The following is a 23,791-nucleotide window of genomic DNA, read 5'->3' on the forward strand; positions in this document are numbered from 1 at the left end:
TAAGAGGGAACTGTGTTAAAACTCGCCCGGCGCCACTCTGTCTGCGGCTGACGGAAGGGGTCGAAATTTGGGCTTGGAATCCTCCCTCCCCTCCTGGTGACCCCAACCTAGTGTCATATCAAACAGGCTTGTCCATCTGGAGATCTCTCAGATAACCACTAACTTTTCCTTTCGCCCCAGAGAGTCTTAATATCTATTTATTTATTTATGGCCTATTTACGATCAACATCTGGTGTTTGCTGTGCTCTGGCTTACGTGTTTTCATTCATTATTTTGGCCTCTAAAAAATATATGCAAATATTATTATTGATATTTATTTTGGAAAAAGGCTCGTATACAACAGCACTCACAACAACGAGTAGAACGCCGGTGGTTAAAACACAGCAAGTTGGCACAGTAGAGGAAACAGGTGGGGTTATGTGCCAGTTCTCTCAGTCAGTCACCTATGGCACCTGCTAGGTCTGTCCTGCGCCCTTCTGCCAGCGAGTCTTTGATGCTTCACGTGGCCTCAAAGGGCACCTAGCCTAGCACAGGCATCGTGGTGACATCACCACTTAGTGGCCATTTTCGGCTATTGTTATTGTGGAGAGACCTTGCCCCGCATTGTTCTGTGTGCCCTGTGTTTAATGTGTCGAGAGACCTGGTCCGCCATTGTTCTGAGTGTCTTGTGTTGTTCTATGTGCCCTGTGTTGTGGGTACAGAAACTCGGTATCTCAGGAGACTCAAGATGACCCTGCTCCCACATTCAGCCAGCAGGAGCTCACAAAGGTCATCTCAGCAGGAGGAGTCGAGATGAGACTCCTGGCTCTCCTGTGTATGTAGAAACATTCATATGTAGCTCAAATACACACGCATAAACAGATGTGTGTAAATCACTATAACATGAGCTCTATTAACACAACACGTGGGTATGATTAAGTGAGGATGCTGTTGAAATTCTTCATGTATGAACTCATTACACGCGCACACACACACTAAGGCTAAGATTCTTCAGATTAATAATTTGTAATTGAGGCTGTAAGATCCAAACTCGAACACCTTGATGATCCTTAGGGTTCAGTGTTAATACCTGAAGCTCTCAGACTCAAAGGCACCTTTAGGATTCTGTATTAATATTCAGAGGTTTATCAGACAGTAAGCCAAATGCTTAACCTTGGTTGATCGTGTATATCGCTACACGGACAAAAAGGTAAATTGCTCTAGAACATGTATCAATAAACTTACACATTAATATATATCACACACACACACAGATGAGTGTAAATCACTATAAAATGAGCTCTATTAACACTGCACGTGTGTACGATTGAGTGAGGATGCTGTTGCTATTCTGTGTATGAGTCTTTGACACACACACACGCCTACCTGATATTTTTATTCATTATTAGTGCTTGAGGCAGTGAGATACAGACAACTTGAGGATTATTACGGTTCAGTGGTACAGCCTGAAGCTCTCAGAATCAAAGGCAACTTTAGGTTTTAATAGACTTTCGGTCAGGTTTCGGTTTCGGCCGAAACCAGAAATTCAGTTTCGTCGGGCTCTATTTTTAAGTTCCCATCCTTGCATTAGAATATATACAGCAGTTCATATTTTGATGGTATCATGTGGTAATGCTCCATCACATGTTTTAAATCTATTACACAGTGAATCTTGAACTGAAGCTTGACTTAATTTTTTTTTATTGCAAATTAAATCGCAATATCTGTCAGAAAAATCGCAATTTGAGATTTTCCCCAAATAGTTTAGCCCTACAGCACAGAGCACCCACAATGCGCCCCACCTCCTCGCATCTAATAAAGCCCCGCAGGGGTTGGGGCTGGGTAGGGCTCACACGGGCGCCCACCACCTTGCGTAGCAGGTGCTATAGGCTGCAGGGCTATGTGGCAGGGCAGTAAATGGCGGGGCAGACAAACGTACGGATGTACAGTACTTCTGTGCTCTCGCCAGCTGCGCCACCTGCCTTCGCCAATGCGCCGTGACCGGAGTAGTGAAGTATGGTCAAATATCCCTCACGACCCACTCAGTGTAGCAGGGGCCCTCATTCAGCAGTGGATTGACAAAGTGCCCGTTTCATCTTATCACACCGATAGCTACTCATAACAACGTTGTATAATGATGCCCATTATGAATTGCTCTATTGTAGTGTACGTGCGTGTTAGTGCACGAGTGCTATTGTTATAGTTGTGCTGTTGTTACCCGGGTACTGTGACTATCGTTACTGCAGATGGACACTCACCGACTCTGGACCCAAACTCGGCCTAGAACAACCTCCAGATTTCCTTGGATCTCAGGATGGTGACGCGGACCGCTGTCTCCCAGGGTCGCCCCGAGCACCCACAACGGTTTGATTGGTGGCGACAAGCCTTGTGCTCCGAGAGCTTCTCGTCGGGTCAGCACTACTGGGAGGTGGACGTGGGTGGTGCGGCGGGGGGCTATGTGGTTGGAGTCGCATATGGGACGATCGCACGGAAAGGGAGTAGCAAAGAGTTATGGCTGGGACAGAACGACTCATCCTGGGTTTTATATAAAGATAACAACAGCTGCTCAGTGCGTCATGGTGGTGTAGATACCTCAGTGCTAGTGAGGGATCCTCCCCGGAGAGTCGGGTGTCACCTGCACTGGGAGGTGGGGCTGCTGTCGTTTTACCGCACCGACTCCATGGAGCTGCTGCACTCCATCCACCACTCGTTTAGTCAACCGCTCTACCCCGCACTGTGGGTGTGGAGTGATTATGACGACTCAGTGAGAATTCTGGATTTGAATTGTGCGTCCTGAGAGCACGGAGTGTGAACAGCGCAAAGAAACGGGCACATCGCACAGACTCGTGCACACAAAGACACAGATCCCTCGTGTAGCCTTAACATGCTGTTGGGGCAAGGGCTGTTAGCGAGCACCTATAAAGGCCGGCACGGCACTCGAGGGGGTCAGTCGCCAATACCACGCCCGGTCGCCTTTGTCTTCCCAGTGGTAACGTTTACACACTGAACCATACACTAATTTGAGGCTGAGTCGACCTAGGGGAGGCCCATGACCGGTTTACAAACACCATTGATAGCGATTATTTGAATCATTCTTGGTTTTCCCCTAGGTCGACTCAGCCTCAAATGAGAACCTGTTGCGGTGTGTAAACATCGCCACTGAGGAGACAAAGGTGGGTCGGGCGTGGTTCTGGCCACCCACCTCCTCTTGAGCTGTAGCGGCCTTCATAGGTGGTGGCTAACAGCACTTGCCCAACAGTATTTTAAGGCTATACGGGGGATCTTTGTTTTTGGGTGAGTGGGTTGGTGTGTGTATGCCTTTCTCTGTGTGTCTTTGTTACTGTGTCTGCGTCTTTGTGTCTGTGCGTGTCTTTGTGTGTGTCTGGGCGTGGTGCTGACCACCCACCCCCTCGTGTGTCACTTTGCCGGCCTTCATAGTTGCTACTCGCTACTAACAGCACTTTCCCCAACAGTCTGTTAAGGCTACACGGGGTATCTTTGCCTTTAGTGTATAGAGAGCCATGTGTGAAGTGTGGGGTGGAGCGGTGGTGCAGTGGTTAGTGCACTGGTGGGGGAGGGCGGGGGGAGCCAAGGTTCTCTCTGACGCCATCGTCCCTCCCACCGCACCGCACGCCACGTGGCGCTCAACGCCGAGAGGGCGGAGCTCCACCGCGGTTGTGCTGGGAACACGCATCACGTGACGCTACGGGGTGACGCGCGCCGTCCCCCTCGCGGTCACTCGCTCGTTGGGCGATAAACCAGGAGAGGGAATGGGATGGCATCACTAGGGGGGGACTACTAGTGGTGTGTGCTGAGCGTCGCCAGGCTAAAACACCTCCTCCCCCCCACACAAACTAGTTTTATTTTACATGGGCATAGAAAGAGAGAAGACATTTTAACACATAGTAGTAGTAGGAGGTCTTTCGCCACCAATATTATTCGTAAAGTTTTGTTTTGATAAATATTATAAGTATCTGCTCTCAGACTTGGACCTGAAGGCACAACCTTCCATTCATGGGATAACGCCCCTTCTGCTGACAACAATGGGAACTGTGTTTTGTCTTTGAAGTGGGTTAAAGTTATTAAGCACCTGATATATCTAGAGTGAAGATCTACCTTACACTACAACACAACTAATATTGTCTCAACACGCATTAATAACACAGAGACACTGTGCGTTATTACAGGGATAGAGACAACACAAACTCCAAATATACAGCAGCTTTCAGGGTCGTAATCCAATCAACGACCTCCTGCATACCAGGCAAGGGAGTTAACATCTCCAAGCCACCACGGCACCCCTCCTTAGCGTGAGACACCAATCCGGTGTAAAGCCAACCTCGAGTCTCAGGTTGTTTAGCAATGCGTAGATTATTTGAGACGCATTGGTTATATCGTACCAGTTGTGTAGTTGTGTGAACGCGAATCGCATTGTGCTCTGGGCTGTGGGTGAGATTTCTATTTGCTTCATTGCTGGCCTGGGTATGACTTGTTTTGCTTATTTCATTTGTGTGACCCCAGTCACTCTTGTCAATGAGACTCATACTCATCTCCTGAGTTCTAACCTCGCTAAATTTAAATTGAACTCGACTCGATCATCATCAGCAGCAGAAGTGGTAACAGGAGCAACATCATCAACAGCAGTAGCTCCATCATTATCATCAAAAGCATCAGGAGTAGAACCAGCAGCATCAATGATAATATAATCATTATCAGCAGTAAAAGCATCAGCAGCAGCAGCAGAAGCAGCATCATTATCATCACTCTTGCAACCGTGACTCATCCTGGTCTCTTGAGTTCCCACCTGGTTAAACAAATCGACTTTAACACGTAGGCTTTCGCGACCAATATTATCAATTATAAAGGTTTATTGGGTTAGATCGCGTAAATATGCATAAACTTGATTGTGTTCTGGGTTACCTGTGAATTTTAATCACATTGTATTGTGGGTCAAGGGTCAATATGTTCTCGGCGAATGAAAAATCTGAATATCTATTGTTAAGATTGTCATCCAGGCTGTGAATGTGACTCTCTCATAGCTGAGACTGACTTGTGTAAACATGTAATATTTTGGGATGGTTACTGTTGTTTTGTTTGTATGGATGTTATATTATTGGAGATTAAACCTGGGCACGGTTTGTAATATCGACAGCTTATGCCTTCACAGCTACTGTAACTGCTGTCTGTAGCCTTGGGCCACATTCCATGGCGCGTCTCGTGGAATTTTCTTAGCTGCACTCTCAGTCAGTTTTCCTTGTTCCTCATTATCATGAGCTATGATGATGAATGGATCCTGACTGACGGATGATGATCAAGAGCAGGATGATGATGATGATAGTGGTGACGCTTGGTAATGATGACCACTGTTGTATATATGCCTTTTTTTCCATCTTTAATAATATTAACAAGTAATTTTCTACATATTTCTATTGTTTTTTTATATATATAATGATTAAAAACAACCCCAACCCAGGCCCTCAGCATGGTATGTGGAGGTCATGGACGGGTCATGGAATTAAATAAATAATAACTCCCTGGGTCAGAGGTCACAGACCAAGTGCTGAGCACAGCGAATTGCAGGAGACTGACGTAATATAATAATGCCTCTCTCAAGAGTCAGAGAGAGAAAGAGACACCGGCTGTTTTTGTCTCCCGCCGCGCGGGAGAGCAGAAATAACACCACAGAAAGAATCATTGCAGGGAGGGGGGACCATCTGTGACCCACGGGTGAAGGTACGCCTCGGGGAGTGTACGATGGATGGGGAGACGCGGAATGGCTCGGTGGAATTACACACACATGAACATACACGCACAGACGCACACACACACCGGCCACGCCCTCCATGGCACAGAGCGCAGATGTTTTTGAATATAACGGCTGAACCATCATCTAAAAAGTGCAGTTCAAACCGGGAACGAGAGCAGTAGGTCGCCAGCCGGCGAGCTGCAGAGCAGGGGGCGGCGAGCGGAGGCCAAAGTGGCCCCGTCGCTACCCACTGACGATGGCAAGACTCGCAGGGTAGTCAGGCGCCACCGAGTGTGAGTTCAAAGAGCTGAAAGACAGAGTATCGCTGAAAGTTATTCCACATTGAGTCCAGCTGCAGCGCGACCGACGCACCAAGCAAGAGCTTCTGCAAACCAGAGAAGAGCGCGTGCGACTTGAGTCATCCAGCAGTGGAGAAAAACCTGCTGTCAGAGAACCAGCACGAGCACGTTTGGGCATCTTCAAGGAGAGGGAGCGTGCCGGCGCAGCTCGTCCAGCAGTGAGTGCGTTTGGGCCGCCGCTGAGAGCGTTCAGAGCTGGAGAGCGCGCAGTCAGTGTGCCATCTACCGACCGAGCTCCGCAACTGTAGCACCGTGTCCACTTGTCAGCTGCGTCAGCCGAACCCGAATCGACAATAAGGTTGTTCTAAGTTATCTTTGTTTCAAGAAGAATTGCCATTCCAAGGTGGTACATTAAATATCAACTGATTCGTGAAAAACACTGCTGCCATTGAGTTACGAAGCAACGCAGTCGTACCTTTTTGTATTTTCTTTTCAATGGCATAATCTTGACAACGAATCCAGTATTTGTGCCTTTGAGAATAATAATAATAATAATTTTTGATTGTCTTTTTGTATGAATACTGTCGCATAATATTAAGGACTTTATTCATATTTTCCATACGTTCATGTTACGCTGCATAAGAATTAATTGCCCTGTTAACAACGTGATAAGGATTGCCTATGGTTCAATGAATGAGCATCCGGGAGTACTGTGTGGCCGATTTCAAATATAATACTTCATAATAGAATGTTAAGGTTTTTGTTTAGAATATCTTGCATGCATGTTTAACGACTCTCTCTCACTAACAACAATCGCGTTATGCGGGGTGAAATGTCGAGGTGAAATCACACAGTCGTTGATGATACTGTATTAATACAGTGTTAAAAGTTCCGAGATTGGGAGTCACATATTATATTAGAGTTAAGGTTTATTTAGAAAATAAATTAATTAATGCAGAAGTGGTCGTGTGATTCTTTCCTATAATTTTTGCATATGGACTGTATCCTGTGAGGAGATATGAACCTGGGGACCTAAAAACATAAACACACTAATCCATACTCAGTAAATGTTAAGGTGAGAATGATATGAGCTGGGGACCTAAAATATAAACACACTAATTCACTCAGTAATGTTAAATCGAGAATGACATGAATCTGGAGACCTAAAAAATAAACACACTAATTCATACTCAGTAAATGTTAAAGCGAGAATAATATAAACCTGGGGACCGAAAATATAAATACACTAATCCATACTCAATAAATGTTGAAGCGAGAATAATTGTATTATACTGATCGATAATACGAAGTTAGACAATGAAGCCGAGTTGACACTAGCATAACTGCATACGATTGATTGCATTATCCCGATTGATAACCCCACCTCGTCAATGAGACGGGGCCTGATTATCAAAAGGCCTTCATTAACATAACCACACCCACTCGTATAAATTAATATGATTACCTCCCGAATTAGCATAATTATATGCATAATTCAACAAATTAACATTTCGGATTTAATTATGCAAATTTCAAATTTCATTTAATTTTCGTTATTTTCATCAAATTTTCACACACCCACATATACAACACCACCACCCACTCACCTGCTCCCAACACTCTCCTACCCGACACCTGAGACTCCCTAACCTACTACCCCCCCAGCCGTTTACATTGACCTTCCCTCCCACTTGCCCACACTCACACCTGCTCGGCCATACACCTACCCATCCTGCCACCCTCCCACCTGCCCACCTCATGAATATTCAAGCGCCCATTCCCGGCTGATCTCCCTCCCACCTGCAAACCCGTTCACTCACCCACCCGCACAAAGGCAAAGATCCCCCATATAGCCTGAACAGACTGTTGGGCAAGTACTGTTAGCGAGCATCTATGAAGGCCGGCATGGCACACGAGTGGGTTGGTGGCCAGCACCAAGCCCGGCCGCCTTTGTCTCCCGAGTGGTGATATTTATACTCCACACCAAGGTACTCATTTGAGGCTGAAGCAACCTAAAGGAGGTCCATGACCGGTTCAGACAATGAGTGGGAATTGAACTTGGATCGGCAGGTTCATAGCACAGCGCACCAACCACTACAATACCAATCTCCACCCAACCACACACCTGATCAACCACCCACACGATCACCCTTCTACCCTCCCACCTTTCCCCCCACTCTTTACGCGTGAAGTTGGGAGATCATTTGTCAAAAAATTAACAATATTAAGTTGACTTTTTAAAGACAATTTAAAGCTATTATGATAAAATAAATCCAGAACAAATATATGGCAATGATAGAGACGACATACTTTTTTTTAATAAACCTTAAATAAGAATGTTTTACAAGGTACGGTCCAAGGGACAAACCATTACCGTTTGCCTGGCCACTGTGGGTTTTGTATAAATCGCGACTCGTAAACTCCAACACCGCGGTGCGAATGCAACGCTCCTCTCTGCGCAGGTGAGAGTCCATTCGTGTCTTGGTTCGTCGCCGCCGTGTGCGTTCCTGGGACAGCGTCTCTCAGCCACAGCGAGCGGCTATCGGTGAGAAGCCACGAGTCGTGGTGAGTGCAGCTCCCACTGAGAGCGTAGCGAGTGGACCTGGCTCCCGTCTGGAAGTGGTCAAAGCCGACCGTGTAACGAGTCTCACGTTGCGTCTTGACAGCTGCTTATGATACGAAGCTCGTGTCTGTGACCTTGACCACCTGAGCACATATCCACGGAGTGTCTCGTCAGGTTTGTAACCTTGTGCTAAGTAATGTTGGCTTCCTTGTTCATCTCCGATGTTGTGAGCCCCCAGGATGTTGATGGTTAAAATATTATAATGGGAAAGTCCCTCGATTGAACTTCTCATTAGCAAGGGTGTCCTAGGTATCAAATAACACATGCCTGTTAACTTCGATGAAACATGTTACTACGTGTGAATTTGCACGTATATATTTGTGTGCATTTCGGTTTCTTCGTGTGTCTACGAGAGTGTAACTCACACCACTGATAGCTATGTGATTGTGTGTTTATATTAATATTTTTGAATGAGTTGTAAATGCGTCTGTATTTGTATCTAAATGAGAGAGAATGACTCACACCACTGAGTAGTTATGCGAGTGTGTATTTAATTATCAATGCGTTGTAAATGCGTCTATATTGTATCTAAATGAGAGAGAGAGTTACTCACACTAATGAGTAGCTATGTCAGGGTGTGTTTATATTTATATTTATTAGCTGGGGAGGGGGGCCGTTATTCGGACCCAAGCGATGAGGTTGTCCAAAACATGACACATCACACTATCTACTGTGTACAGCTCAGATATAGTACACGTGTGTGTAATATACCCTCACAATGTTCTATAGCTGAGTTACATACAGTGCATAGTGTGCTGTATAGGGTGATGTGTAATGTTGTTACATACCCATACCTGTCAACTCACACGGGTTTGCCCGTATTCTTGTAAAAGGAAATTGAGTCAATAAAACATTTTGTTTGTCTATTTGTTTGTGTTTCTCCCTTGTAATGGGACTTTGAGGATGAACGCTGAGATTTATAAGGGACACGGGGTGACCAATCACGTCTGGATAGGTCCGTAATAAAGTAGGGCACTGATGAGGGGTTGACGGCTCTGCATAACCACAGCATGTGCTATATCTGAGCTGTTAACAGTCAACGGCGAGGTTATTGTGACAAAATGATGAGAAGTGTCTGTCGTCAAAGAAAAGCCACATTCTCTTTGCTTCTTTCGGTAAAGTCACGGTCCGAGATATGTCGTTTCCTTTCCCCAATGTAACTGCTACCGCAGATAGAACACAGTTTGTAAACTCCAGGATATTGCATATCAGGAATGACATCCTTCGCAGATGGGATTAGATCACGTATTTTGTGTATTGTATTGAATTGGACCTGGATCTTGTGTTTGTTTAAGATTTTGAAAATCGTTATGGTAACAACTGCTATGTATGGTAACATGGTTTTGATCGGCTTCTCAGGGAATTGTTGTTTCTCCATGGTGTAGTGTTTTGATGGTTGGAGAAACAGCTTTGTGAATAATGTGATCCGAGTACCCATTAATCTCGAGGGCCTGGTGTACGTTGTCTAGTTCACTGGCTAGGTGGTGTTGGTCGGAAATGCAGTGGGCCCTATGGTGTAGTGTTTTGATGACTTAATTTTTTTTGTGCCGGATAGTGGTGGGAATCAGGTTTCAGATAGGAATCTGTGTGGGTGGCTTTCCTGTAGACAGAGTGTCCCAACGAGCCGTCAGGTTTCTTCTCAAGCAAAACATCCAGGAATGATAGCTTACCATCCTTCTCCACTTCCATGGTGAATTTGATGGATGGGTGTATGGAATCGATGTGGTTGAGAAATTGGTTCAAAGCTGGCAGGCCATGTGGCCAAATGACGAAAGTGTCATCTACATATCTCTTCCACAAGGAAGGACGTAGGGTGGATGTCTGGATGGCATCTGTTTGAAATTTCTCCATGAAAACATTCGCTATCATTGGTGATAAGGGGGAACCCACGAGGGTACCTTCATTTTGTTTGTAGAAAGTAGCATTACACGTGAAGTAAGTGTTGGTAAGCCAGTGCCTAACCAGAGGAGGTACATCAGGATTCAGTCCATGTTGGACTAAGTCTTCAATTATTGCTAAGGTGTCAGGTACAGGAACCTTGGTGAATAGAGAAACTACATCACAGCTGACGAGCAAATTATCTGGGGACAGTGAAATGCCCTTGATTAGAGAGACCAAGTGAGCTGAGTTATGTACTGCTGAAGTAGTCTTGCCTGTGAATGGAAGCAAGGTATCCGACAGAAAACGGGCCAGTTTTTAGGTAGGTGAGTTGATAGTGGAAACGATGGGCCGAAGTGGAGTACCTTCTTTATGGATTTTTGGAAGACCATAGAATCTGGGTGGTCTAGTAGCAGAAAGTTTTTTTGGAGAGCCGTTTGAATGGTTCGATTAGAGAAATCTAACTGGTAATGATATTGTTGTTTTTTGTAGCCAGGCGTTTGGTAGGATCTTTGTTGATTTTCGTGTAACTGCCATCATTAAGAAGGTCCTGGATTTTGTTGTTGTATGTGGTTTTATCTATGATGACAGCAGCATTGCCCTTGTCGGCTGAGAGGATGACTATGTCATCTCTCTTTTTCAATTTGGCGAGTTCAGAGCGCTCGTCTTCGCTGATGTTAATAATGGGTTTCTTAGCATTTTTAATGATGGTGGCAATTTCAGATCTTGCCACGTCTGTCGGGATGTGTCCCAAGACTTTGAGGGCTACATCTTCCTGGGCAATTAAATAATCAACTGGGATGTGTTTGGGGTTGACAGCGAAATTTAGCCCTCTAGTTAGTACCGATTTTAGGCTATCGGAGATTGTGCTGCTACTCTGATTGATAACAGTCTTGTTAACATCGAGCTTTTTAATGTGTGGATCTGGTTTCTTTTTTGACAAGTTATTGATTTAGCAATAAGATTAACCTTGCATTTGGAGGACATTGTTGCTGCAGAAGAAGCAGTCATGTTAACTACAAGGTTCCAATAAAATGCGGACATTTTATCTGTTAACGTTAAGTGTGATTGTAGGAGACATTTGTCTAAATGATCAAGTTCAAGACGGAGTAGTCGTATCCTCTCTGAGATTAGAGAAAAGCTAGCTCTGAATAAGATCGGTTGGGCGTTAGGAGAAGTGACAGAAGTAGATGTGATTGTAAATGTGGTCGGTATTACCTTGTTGTTGCGGCATCTTTTCAGAAAAGTGAGATACTCGATCATGTGAGCCTACTTGTCTCGTAGTCTGTTAAAAGCTGTAACAGATGTGTGAAAACCCTCCCCGTAAAGGTGGTTCAATCTTTTTTTGAAGCTTTTGGTACTGCAGGAATCCATACTCTTTGGTTCTTTCGGTGAAGTCACGTAGTTAGAAATAAATTAAAATTAAACAAATCACGACGTTTCGATTGCAACACAAGCAATCATCTTCAGGAGGGAAAACCACAGCAAGAAAAAAACATTTTTTTCTGAAGTGGGAGAGAGAGCTGCCGTGGCAAGAGGTTATTTACATAAGAAGGGGGGAGGAGCAATGGGGGAGAGAGAGAGAGGGCAGGGGGGGGGGAGGGTTAGGGAGTGCTGCGTGAGCGCTAGGAGAGGGGACGTGAGGCTGGGGTGGGGGAAGTGGGTGGGGCTGGAAGTGGGAGGCCGAGAAAGCTGGCGATGCAGGGGGAAATTAACTCGGAAAAAGAGACTAGTACCCGGCAGATATAATAGACACAACCATAAAGCAGTTACGATTTTAGCTGGTTAATAACATCCTCTCCAATGATTGCTCAATTTGTAAATATCTTCTTGGTTGAAGTTATGTCGATGTTTATATATCTGGATGGCTCTAGGCACAAACCTTTGATAGTTGCCAGAAGGTTTGCAGAGTACCTTGGTCTCAGAAAAAAACAATATCATGCGAGCTCACCGCATTATAACAATGGTCAGTCACGGCAGAGTTATTGGTCCTGCCCTGTGTTTGCGAACGCGGTCCGAGACATGTCGTTTCGTTTCCCCAATGTAACTGCTGCCACAGCCACAACTCAGTTTTAGACACCCGTGTATTGCATATCAGGAATCACAACCTTTACTGATGGGATCAAATCACGGATTTTGTGTATTGTATTGAATCGGACCTGGATCTTGTGTTTGTTTAAGATTTTGGAAATCTTTTTGGTAACCCCTGCTATGTATGGCAAAGTAACGGTATTAGTTAGCTCCTCAGATGGTTGTCTCCCCATGCCTGGGGAGACGCGTTCAGAGTATTTGGCTGCTATACGTTTCCACATGACAAGCCACTTCGTTGAGCTGCCATTTGTGGCCAGGTCGCTTCTGAAAAAGAGCTACAGAGCTCGAGTTGGACCTTACCTGGTAAAAAAAAAAAGTTTAATAGAGACACGAAACGTTACAAATAGAAGCGTTAAGAGAACGTGTTCACCAGGCGAGATTGTCCGTGGCAATGCATACAACCTTACTCCGGCCAGCCGGTCAAACCGCTCGGGCTATGGAAGCGGCCTTGATAAAACACAAATCTCTACCCCCCCCCCCCCCCCCCACTATCACCAAACAGACGACGTAGATGAGATGGAAGAAAGCTGCGTAGTTGCATTGCAGAGAAGTTCTAGATTTAAAGCTTTCGTGACTGCTAGGATCCATAGTCACATAGGTGAAAATATAATATTTTCACCTACGTGACTTTACCCAATAGAACCAAAGAGTATGCAAAGAAGTTGTTCATACCCCGAATGAGTCAGGAAATGATGCAGGATTGACGTGGACAAAACAAAGACGATGATGTTCAGAAGGGAAGGCATTGAGCAAGAGGTAGTAAAAAAAGCAACAAGATTGCGAATGCAAATTAATTTGTATGCTCGGGCAGTCTACTGACATGGGACAACGACTACACGAAAGGCACAATACGAGCGAGGATCGCAAAGCCAAAAGGAGGAATGGCAGGATGCAATGATATTTGGAGAAGAAAGCAAATCAGCAACGAGACTAAACTTAACATCTTAAGAACATGCGTGTTCAGTACAGCTTTGTATTCCTGCGAGACTTGGACATTAACAGAGACTGACAAAGATGAGATATTGGCACTCAAAATGTATTGCTACAGCAATACATTTTTGTATTGCTTTACTTCTACAATGGCCACTCCAAGAGTGGCCATTGTAGAAGTAAACTGAATATACTATATTAATATTACCAAGTAAGGCCCACTGAGCTATATAGCTCTTTATCAGACGCGACCTGGCCACAAATTATATCTCAACGAAGTTGCTTATTATGTGGAAATGTATAGCAGCCAAACACTCTAAACGCGTCTTTCTAAATGTGGAGGAAAAAACTGGAGGACCCGGAGAAAAATCCACGCGACTACGGGGAGAACATTCAAACTCCAAATATACAGGTGTTAGGGTTGGGTTCGAACCCATGAACTCATGCATACGAAGCGAGGCAAATAACATCTCTCCACCTGATGCAGGCCGAGTTAATTGAGTTTTTTTACGGAACGTATGTATCTTGTCAATGTAGTCAACGTAGTGTCGTATATCGTAGTTTAGTGGAGTATGTCGTGTATAGTAGTGTATCGTGTGTAGTGTGTAGTGTAGTGTCGTCGTGTAGTGTATATTACTGTTGCATAGTTGCATGTTGAACTTCTTTCGCACCATACGTAGCCAACCATGCTTATCGGAGGTTTCGAACACGGTTATTGTAAATGTGTTGTGTTAGTTGTATCTGCACACCACCGCCAACGATGCATCACCAATAAATGTTCTCATCTCGACCAGGAGGCAGCAATTACCAACACACCCCAGCTGCATTGTCGATGTTCGACGCACGGCGGTCAAACCACGACTCTACAATGCTCACAGCTGGACTTTGGTCAAATGAATCGCAGAGCTAAACTCTGTATGCGTTTGTATTCATGCCTGCCATTGATAATGGGGCTTAAACCATAACCTCGTTTCACCGGAGAACCGCGTTTAATCACAGGCGACTGCTTGGAGTCGAAAGCGCGCATCTCAGGATGTGTTATTTTTATGATTGTGATCATTTCGATTTAAAGCTTTCGTGACTGCAGGGATTCATCTTCTTGGTTCTTTCGGTAAAGTCACGTAGAATGGAAATAAAGTAATAAAAAAAACATAATAGAATGAAATTCTCACGACGTTTCGGCCACAACACAAGTAGCCTTCTTCAGGTAAAGAAACAGGTCTGTCCATGTTACTCAGCCCCCACCTCAGGAGCGGAGGAGGGTGGCGGCTGGGCACAAGAAAACACCAAAGCAGAGCAACCAAGGTGCGTTGCTCTGTCCTGTGCTGCACCATGACCATGTTATAAACTGGATTACTATACAATACAATATTATACCTTCCAATATAAAATACATGGCATAATATCATATCCATAGACAAATTCCACCTTTGAATTATACAATGCGTTACTTTACACTACCCTATACTTTAGACTATATGAATTAGCATATTACCCAGCCCCCACCTCAGGAGCAGAGGAGGGTGGCAGCTGGGCACAAGAAAACAACCAAAACAGAGCAAACAAGGAGCGTTGCTCTGTCCTGTGCTGTGCCATAACCATGTTATAAACTGGAGTACTATACAATAAAATATTATACCTTCCAATCTAAAGTCACGTAGAATGGAAGTAAAATAATAAAATAAAATTCTCATGACTTTGCGGCCACAAAACAAGTAGCCTTCTTCAGGTGAAGAAAGAGAACTGTCCAGAAGACAGCGCTTGAGTGAACACTGCCAAGCAAGTGCAGCGTCTTTTAAGCTGTGTGGGAGGAATTAACATATAAATAGGGACAAGCTTCGGAACGGAGGAGGGGGGGTGGGGTAAAAAAGGGATACAACAAAACCGCCACGGTGCTCTGTGCTGTGTTGCGTTATAACTGTGTTATAAACTGGACTACTATACAATACAAGATTATACCTTTCAATCTAAACTACATGGTATAATATCATATCCATAGACAAATTCCACCTTTGAATTACACAATGCGTTAGTCTACAATACCCTATACTTTAGACTTTAAAATATTAGAGGTGTAATATTACACTATGTCTTATTCTATGAACCCTACTGTATACCACATTGCTGTATATTCACTATACAATTACGATACTATATATTGCCCCATGAATTATGTTAAACGTTACAATGTTATACTATTTATTATTATACAACATGCTATAAGCCATACCATTGACCATCGTGTGAAAGGTATTAAGAGGCAGTGCCTGCGAATGGACTGCGGTCTAAAGGTCACCGTCAAATACAATCAATTAGGAACCGAAATGGTTTATAACGTCGTTCCAATGGTTACTAAGCCAGAATCCATCCTCTCGGTTGAAATTGTCTCTGTGTTTGTATATGTGGATGGCCTCATGAACAAATCTCTCATGGTAGCCGGTTGGTTTGCAAATAACCTCTGTCTTGGAGAAGTCAATGTCATGTGATCCCACTGAATTGTAACAGTGATCTGCCACGGCTAAGGAGTTCGTCCTACCGTGTTTCAAGTCTGCTTTATGTTCACGGATGCGGTCTGAGATATGTCGTTTGGTTTCTCCAATGTAGCTGCTACCACAGAGGCAACTTAGTTTGTAAATGCCCGGGTACTGTATGTCTGGAACCACATCTTTTACAGACGGAACCAGATCACGGATTTTATGTACTGTGTTGAATCGGACCTGGATCTTGTGTTTATTCAGGATTTTGGAGATTTTTTTGTGACCCCCGCAATGTAGGGTAAGGTGATGGTTTTGAATTGCTCCTCAAGAGGATCCTTCCTCATGACTGGAGTGATGGCTTTGCGGATTGTGTAGTCGGAGTAACCATTAGACTTGAGAGCTTAGTGTACGTGCTTGAGTTCACTGGCAATGTGTTCCTGGTCGGAAATGCATTGGGCTCTATGGTATAGAGTCTTGATGAGGGAGTTCTTCCGGGATGGATGGTGGTGGGAATCCGGTTTTAAGCAAGCATCCGTATGGGTAGCTTTCCTGTAGACAGAGTGGCTCATTGAACCATCAGGTCTCCTTTTAATTAGTACATTCAAAAAGGGTAGCTTGCCATCTTTTTCGACTTCCATAGTAAAGATACACCCCTTCGTCCCATCGTCTCCACTATCAACTCCCCCACCTACAAACTGGCTCGTTTTCTGTCTGATATCCTGCGACCTTTCACTGGAAAAAAACACCTTTGCGGTACTAAACTCTACTCACCTGGTATCGATAATCAAGGGTATTTCCCTGTCCCCAGACGACCTGCTTGTCAGCTTTAATGTGTTTTCATTACTCACCAAAGTTCCTGTACTTGACACCATCGCAATCATTGAAGACTTGGTTCATCAAGGACTGCATATTGATGTACCCCCCCTGGTGATACACTGCTTAACCAACACATACTTCACCTGGAATGGAACTTTCTACAAACAAACTGAGGGCACCCCAATGCCCCCCCCCCCCTCATCTCCGTTGGTAGCCAATTTGTTCATGGAGAAATTTGAAACTGACGCCATCCAGACTTGTGGAAGAGGTACGTGGATGACACTTTTGTCTTCTGGCCACATGGCCGGCCTGCTCTAGACCAATTCCTCGACCACATCAATTCCATACACCCAGCCATCAGATTTACCATGGAAGTCGAAAAAATGGCAAGTTACCCTTTTTGGATGTCCTAATTAAAAGGAAACCTGATGGTGAAATGAGCCACTCTGTCTTCATTAAAGCTACCCGTACGGATGCTTATCTGAAACCGGATTCCCACCACCATCCATCCCAGCAAAATTCCCTCATCAAGACTCTATACCATAGAACACAGTGCATTTCCGACCAGGAACACATTGTTGGTGAACTCAAGCACGTACACCAAGCTCTCAAGGCTAATGGTTACTCCGACTACACAATCCGCAAAGCCATCACTCCAACCATGAAGAAGGATCCTCTTGAGGAGCCATTCAAAGCCATCATCTTACCCTACATTGCAAGGGTCACAAAAATATCTCCAAAATCCTTAATAAACACAAGATCCAGGTCCGATTCAACACAGTACATAAAATCCGTGATCTGGTTCCGTCTGTAAAAGATGTCGTTCCAGACATATAGTACCCAGGCGTTTACAACCTAAGTTGCCTCTGTGGTAGCAGCTACATTGGAGAAACCAAAGACAAATCTCGGACCGCATCCGTGAACATAAAGCAGACTTGAAACACGGTAGGACGAACTCCTCAGCCGTGGCAGATCACTGTTATAATTCAGTGGGCCAACATGACATTGACTTCTCCAAGACGGAGGTTCCCTGCAAGCCATCCGGCTACCATGAGAGATTCGTTCATGAGGCTATCCACATATACAAACATAGAGACAATTTCAACCGAGAGGATGGATTCTGGCTTAGTAACCATTGGAACGACGTTATAAACCATTTCGGTTATTGATTGATTGTATTTTACGGTGACTTTCAGACCGCAGTCCATTCGCTGGCACTGCCTATTAGTACCTATCACACGACGGTCAATAGTATACTTTATAGCATTTGTATAATAATAAATAGTATAACAGTGTAATGTTTAACGTAATTCATAAGGCAATATATAGTACCATAATTGTATAGTGAATATACAGCAGTGTGGTATACAGTAGGGTTAATAGAATAATGCATAGTGTAATGCTACAAGTCTAATATTTTATAGTCTAAAGTATAGGGTAGTGTATAGTAACGCATTGTATAATTCAATGGTGGGATTTGTCTATGGATACGATATTATACAATGTAGTTTAGATTGGAAGGTATAATATTGTATTGTATAGTAGTCCAGTTTATAGCATAGTTATAACGCAACACAGAACAGAGCAGCACACCGTGGCTGCTTCCTCCTCTTCCCCCCCCCCCCCCTCCTCCGTTCCGAACATAGATGGACTCGTCCGTCTGAACACAAGCTCGTCGTTCTCCGTGGTATTAATCCCTCATACTAACATCATGCTAATCCCCCAGTTACATCCTAATTTGCTGTTGATATGTAAACTGCTGCTAATCCCTCACACCAACATTATGCTAGTCCCCCAGTTGCATGCCAATTTATATGTGAACTCCTCTCCCCCCTCCCCTCGTCCGTCTGAACATTGGTCGTCGCTCTCTGTGGTGCTAAGCCCTCACACCAACATCATGCTAATCCCCCAGTTACATGCGAATATATATGTTAACTCCTTTGTCAAGGCGCTCTGTTCCTCCCACACAGCTTAAAATATGCTGTTCCTGCTTGGCAGTGTTCACTCAAGCGCTGTCTTCCGGACAGTCCTGTTTCTTCACCTGAGGAAGGCTACATGTGTTGTGACCGAAACGTCGTGAGAATTTTATTCTGGTATTATTATTATTATTATTTTTATTATTTTATTCCCATTCTATGTGACTTTACCGAAAGAACCCAGAAGATGAATCCCTGCAGTCACGAAAGCTTTAAATCGAAAAATGTTATGTTTTTGTTTAGAAATTAAGATTGCTTAACACAGAAGTGTCTGAGTGGTGCCATCCTAAGTTCATGCACAATAATCTTAATTATAAGAACTGTATTCTGCGATGAGATTTGAATTTGGAGACCTGACCTAAACACACTAAGACATAATCAGTAAATGTTAAAGCAAGAATAATTGTATTTTACCATTTGATAATACAACCCTAGACAACAAAGCCGACTTAATTTAGCATAATTACATCACACTTGTATAACTTCATACAATTAATTGTATTATCAAATTGATAATATGACCCTAGATAACGAGGCAGAGCCTGATTATCATAACGGCATGCATTAGCATAAGCGCATGCATTTGCATAACTTAATGCAATTACACCTTCCTAATTCACATTATTTATGCGCAATTTTCATTTAAATTTTATTATTTTTATTAATTTTTCAAGACCCGGCATATACAACACTTAACACGTACTGCAGCCTTGCACCCCTTTGGTTCTCAATCGTTAACAAAATAACAATGTAAATAAAAAAATAAACAAGTCAGTAAGTAAATAAATAATTATGGGGTTTGATTAAGCAAAGTAGTTTTACTTATGTACCTATACTTAATTTGTTTTTCGATTTACCTTTAAAAAACCTCGCCGTGTCTCCAACCCCCAGAAAGGACATCTCGCCCCCCCAGGATGTGCGTGCACCCCAAGTTAAGAAGATCCACTGCTCTACCTAAACCACCTCAAGCCTCCCCACCTCCTTTAGTTAGAAGATCACTGCTCTACCTAAACCACCTCAAGCCTCCCCACCCCCCTTAGTAAGAAGATCACTGCTCTACCTAAACCACCTCAAGCCTCCACACCCCCCTTAGGAAGAAGATCACTGCTCTACCTAAACCACCTCAAGCCTCCCCACCCCCCTTAGTTAGAAGATCCACTGCTCTACCTAACCCACCTCAACCCTCCTCACCCCCCTTAGGAAGAAGATCCACTGCTCTACCTACACCACCTCAACCCACCCCACCCCCCTTAGTAAGAAGATCACTGCTCTACCTAAACCACCCCAAGCCTCCCCACCCCCCTTAGCAAGCATCACAAGGCAATGGAATTTTGTCACGCACAACCATAAGCCTCATGTTCCACACAGATCCTGTACAGAGCAGTCCCGATTCAGCCTTAGATTTACCATCACTATTGGTTTTTGACTGCATCAAATTGAATCACACGCAAAAAAGTAAAATTAAATATAATTTGTCATATATATGAGTCAGACTCAGCTGTGATGGCTCATCGATGATTTGAGGAGTGCTGAGTGACACCCTCATGTGATCGCAGCCTAGAGTAGTGGTTCTGAACATTTGAACCATATGGCGGGACCCCGGGGTCCCGAATAAATGGAAGTAGAAATCGTAATTAATTAAATTATTTTTGGCGACTCCGTCCCACCGTGCACATAAACCCTGCGACCCACCTGGCGCGGATCATTCTGTTGTCGTGTCATTGCGAAAATTGCCGTAGTCATAATAAAACTTTGAAACTTTGATTCGCGCATCGTGTAGAGCTCGTCGAGAGGAGTAGATTGCCATATCGTTCACCTTCAACCGACAAAAAATGACGTCGCAACGTGTTCATGTCAGAGCCGTGGGCTTATGGAATAAGGTAAATTTGCTGGCCACTGTTACCCCCCTTATTGAATTTAGTTTCAACCGAGTACTACCCTTGCCTCATCCTTCATGGGTCTGAGAAATAAATGTAAGAAGAATAAACGTCAATATTTGAACCAATTTTCCATTTTGTGAGGTGTATCCTATCTCGCCAGTAACTGCAAGCAAAATAAAAAAAGAAAATCATAGGACGCTCTGCATGCCTGGCGTAATTTGCTCTAGCTCGCGGGTTACTCTTGTAAACCATGTGGTTTACGATCAATGCGTGTATAAAGCTATGTCGTGTCGCTCTAGGTCACCATATGGATATAAATTGTATCGTAGTTTATATTAGCATATTCATACATGATTGCTCATCAATTATTCTAACGTATGATATTTCATGTATTTTATAAATCGCCTTACGTCCCACACCGTTGGACATTGCCACGTACCACCAGGGGTCTGTGTACCCCTCGGTAGAGAGCCCACTGCCCTAAGCTGTGTTTGTTTCCACGCAGAGAAAAATAATTCAGTACAAGCACATTCTAGATATGTTTTTGACATAACATTGTCTCATCAGCAGAGTTAAGCTTTCACGAATCAATGCTGGTGAACTTTCCAATTAAATAGGCAAATACCGACCTTTAAGATATGGGTCCCAGTTCGATACAAAATTATGTCTGTAAATAAAATTTCGTGTAAAATGTTAAAATACATAACTAATGTTAGTATATTCTAATGTACTGCGTGTTATATACTGCGTTAAAATATGATCCATATATTTTAAATAATACTGTAAAACATAAATTGTCGTTTTGTTTGGAGTTATTATCATGTTCAGATAGTTAATATGAGCAAAATGTATTTACTCATGCAAGAAATACTGATGAATAACTGCATAGTTCACCATTATTGATTCAAGTATACTTGACTACTGATTACACACTGTATAAAAATAGGGTTTTCCCCCGTTTTTCTGGCAAATAAAACTGAAACCTTTTTACAAGGAATCATGTCTTCATCAACCACAATAATTGTGGTCAAAATGCAAACAAAAACACACTCTGATAATTTTGCATTATCCTTGAAACTGATTGGTCCACACCAGAGATGGATTTCGTTTGAGCCTTTTCTCAATTGGTGCGAGACCAGAGAACGCCAAAAGACAATGCATATACAGGGTGTTTGAAAGTGATGGACCCAAGTTCTAAGTAGTATATTTCACGATGGCAACATGTTACAATTACACAAAAAGGTACAAACGATTTAATGAGTTATCAAGTTTTACTAACCATGTTATAAATGCTCTATGTGCCCTCCACCTGCTGTACGGACAACATCGAGACGATAGTTGAATTCGTCCCAAACGCCTGTCTTCTCACGTTTTCCTCTGAGGTGCGTGGTCGCCCTGCGCTCTCTCCCTTACATAAACAGCCTGTTTCCTAAAATTGTCGGTACCAACGACAAATGCTCTTTGACATTGGCGGATCAATGCCAAAATGCCATTGAAACGCACGCTGCACCGCATTTACGGATTCAGTGTTCTTGAACTGCAGAACGCAAAACGCCTTGCGTTGTAGGGTCACCATCTCGCGAATAACTGAGGCTAGGGACTGTTTTTTCGCTTGGAGAGGCATCTAGCAGAAATCATTTGAAACCCTATGGCCCACCCTTTCAAGTGGTAAAAGTTTCATTCATGGGCGATTCGTGGTTGCAGAGATATAGCGATTTCAAATCTGGTCCATCCATTTAAAACACCCTATTATCAAAGTTTGTTTTTCGTTTGAATTTGGTCATAAGTATTGTGGTTAATGCAGACATGATTGATCGTAAAAAAAGTTTCTATTTTGTTGCCATAAAAAAGGGGAAAAACCCTATTTTAATATTTTGGTATTGGCAAATGATGTAGACACACTGTATGTCAAAGCCAATGTAGAATCTGTATAATTATCAGTGCTACTGACACAATACTCTCCCAGAAGGAAATGGGCCTTATGTGTTCTGTAATAAACACAGTTGTTTTTGTTTGGAGGGACAGATATATGAAGGCAGTGGTTCGTAACTTTTATTGCAGCTTTGCACCGATTTGGTTATAAATCGTAATAAAATGTACAATGTTAATAAATACATAGGGTTTGATGAAATAAAAGTAGTTACGTTACTTATGCGTCCGCTCTTAATTTGTGTTTCAATGATTTACCTTCTAAAAAACCTTGCATGTCTCGCACCCCCAGAAAGGGCATATCGCATCTCCAGGAGATGCATGCACCTCAGGTTAAAAACAATAACTGGATTAAGGGGTCGTAGTGACTGCTTATCTATATTGTTACTTTTATTCTTCCGTGTAATCAACTGAGGCAAGGAATCTGGTGTCGTCTGCAAGCGATGGTGTTTGACGCTAAAGCTCTTAATGAGGCGGCTAATAGGAGATTCGTAGGCCGAAAACAGCACGAGGCCGAGGTCAGAATCGTGAGAGGCTCTCCATTGAAGTTCGGTTCCCGCAGACAAAGACTCCCTGCTTTGACCGAGAAACTCTGGCAGCATGAGCAGTCGGACGTCATATACCGTAGGGCTGGACCGCTGATAATGAAGTGACATTCCAGGAGGCCAAGGAAGGGAGGAGAGTGGCTAATTGTCCATTGTGAAGAGATGTCAAGGCTAATATGGTGATGTGAGTTAAATATCTAGCCATGTCTAACATCATTGATGAGTTGATCATTGAATGAGCTTCGATCTACTTCACCAATCCAGATTTAATGTTTATGCTCCTATTGTATTTAACGAGAGAAATAAATTCCCGCTCATGTTAACGTTCAAGTGTTCACATCTGCTCGTAATCCAAGTGCATTGTGTTCGGTTAGGCTGCGCGTTGAAGAACGCTCTGCTGACATCTTAAGGAGTCACTGTAGAATAAAATTTTGTATTTCGTATTGAACGCCCGTAAATGGCCACATTAGCACCTGGAGAATGCTTGAGAGACGTGACGGTCAACACGCAGCCCAACCCAGACAACCACACGTGGAGTATTTGCATTTGATGGGACTTGGTGCACCTCATTCATCCCGTAGACGATAACAAAAAATAAATGGGACTTCAGGGACATCTATAA

The 23,791-nt window shown here is 43.6% G+C and overlaps 1 long non-coding RNA gene across 1 annotated transcript; it reads left to right on the forward strand.

Annotated features, from left to right (window-relative positions):
- The first annotated feature begins 2,791 nt into the window (after nt 1–2,791).
- On the forward strand, nt 2,792–22,843 carry LOC142908019 (uncharacterized). The gene is made up of 3 exons (XR_012931556.1): nt 2,792–6,382; nt 8,487–8,589; nt 19,707–22,843. It is a non-coding gene; the product is annotated as an uncharacterized LOC142908019 (long non-coding RNA).
- Nucleotides 22,844–23,791: the final 948 nt, after the last annotated feature.

The sequence above is a fragment of the Petromyzon marinus genome (assembly GCF_048934315.1).
Source record: "Petromyzon marinus isolate PM22_M1 ecotype Great Lakes invasive population chromosome 68 unlocalized genomic scaffold, UKy_Petmar_22M1.pri1.0 chr68_unloc.1, whole genome shotgun sequence".
Taxonomy (NCBI): Eukaryota; Metazoa; Chordata; class Hyperoartia; order Petromyzontiformes; family Petromyzontidae; genus Petromyzon; species Petromyzon marinus.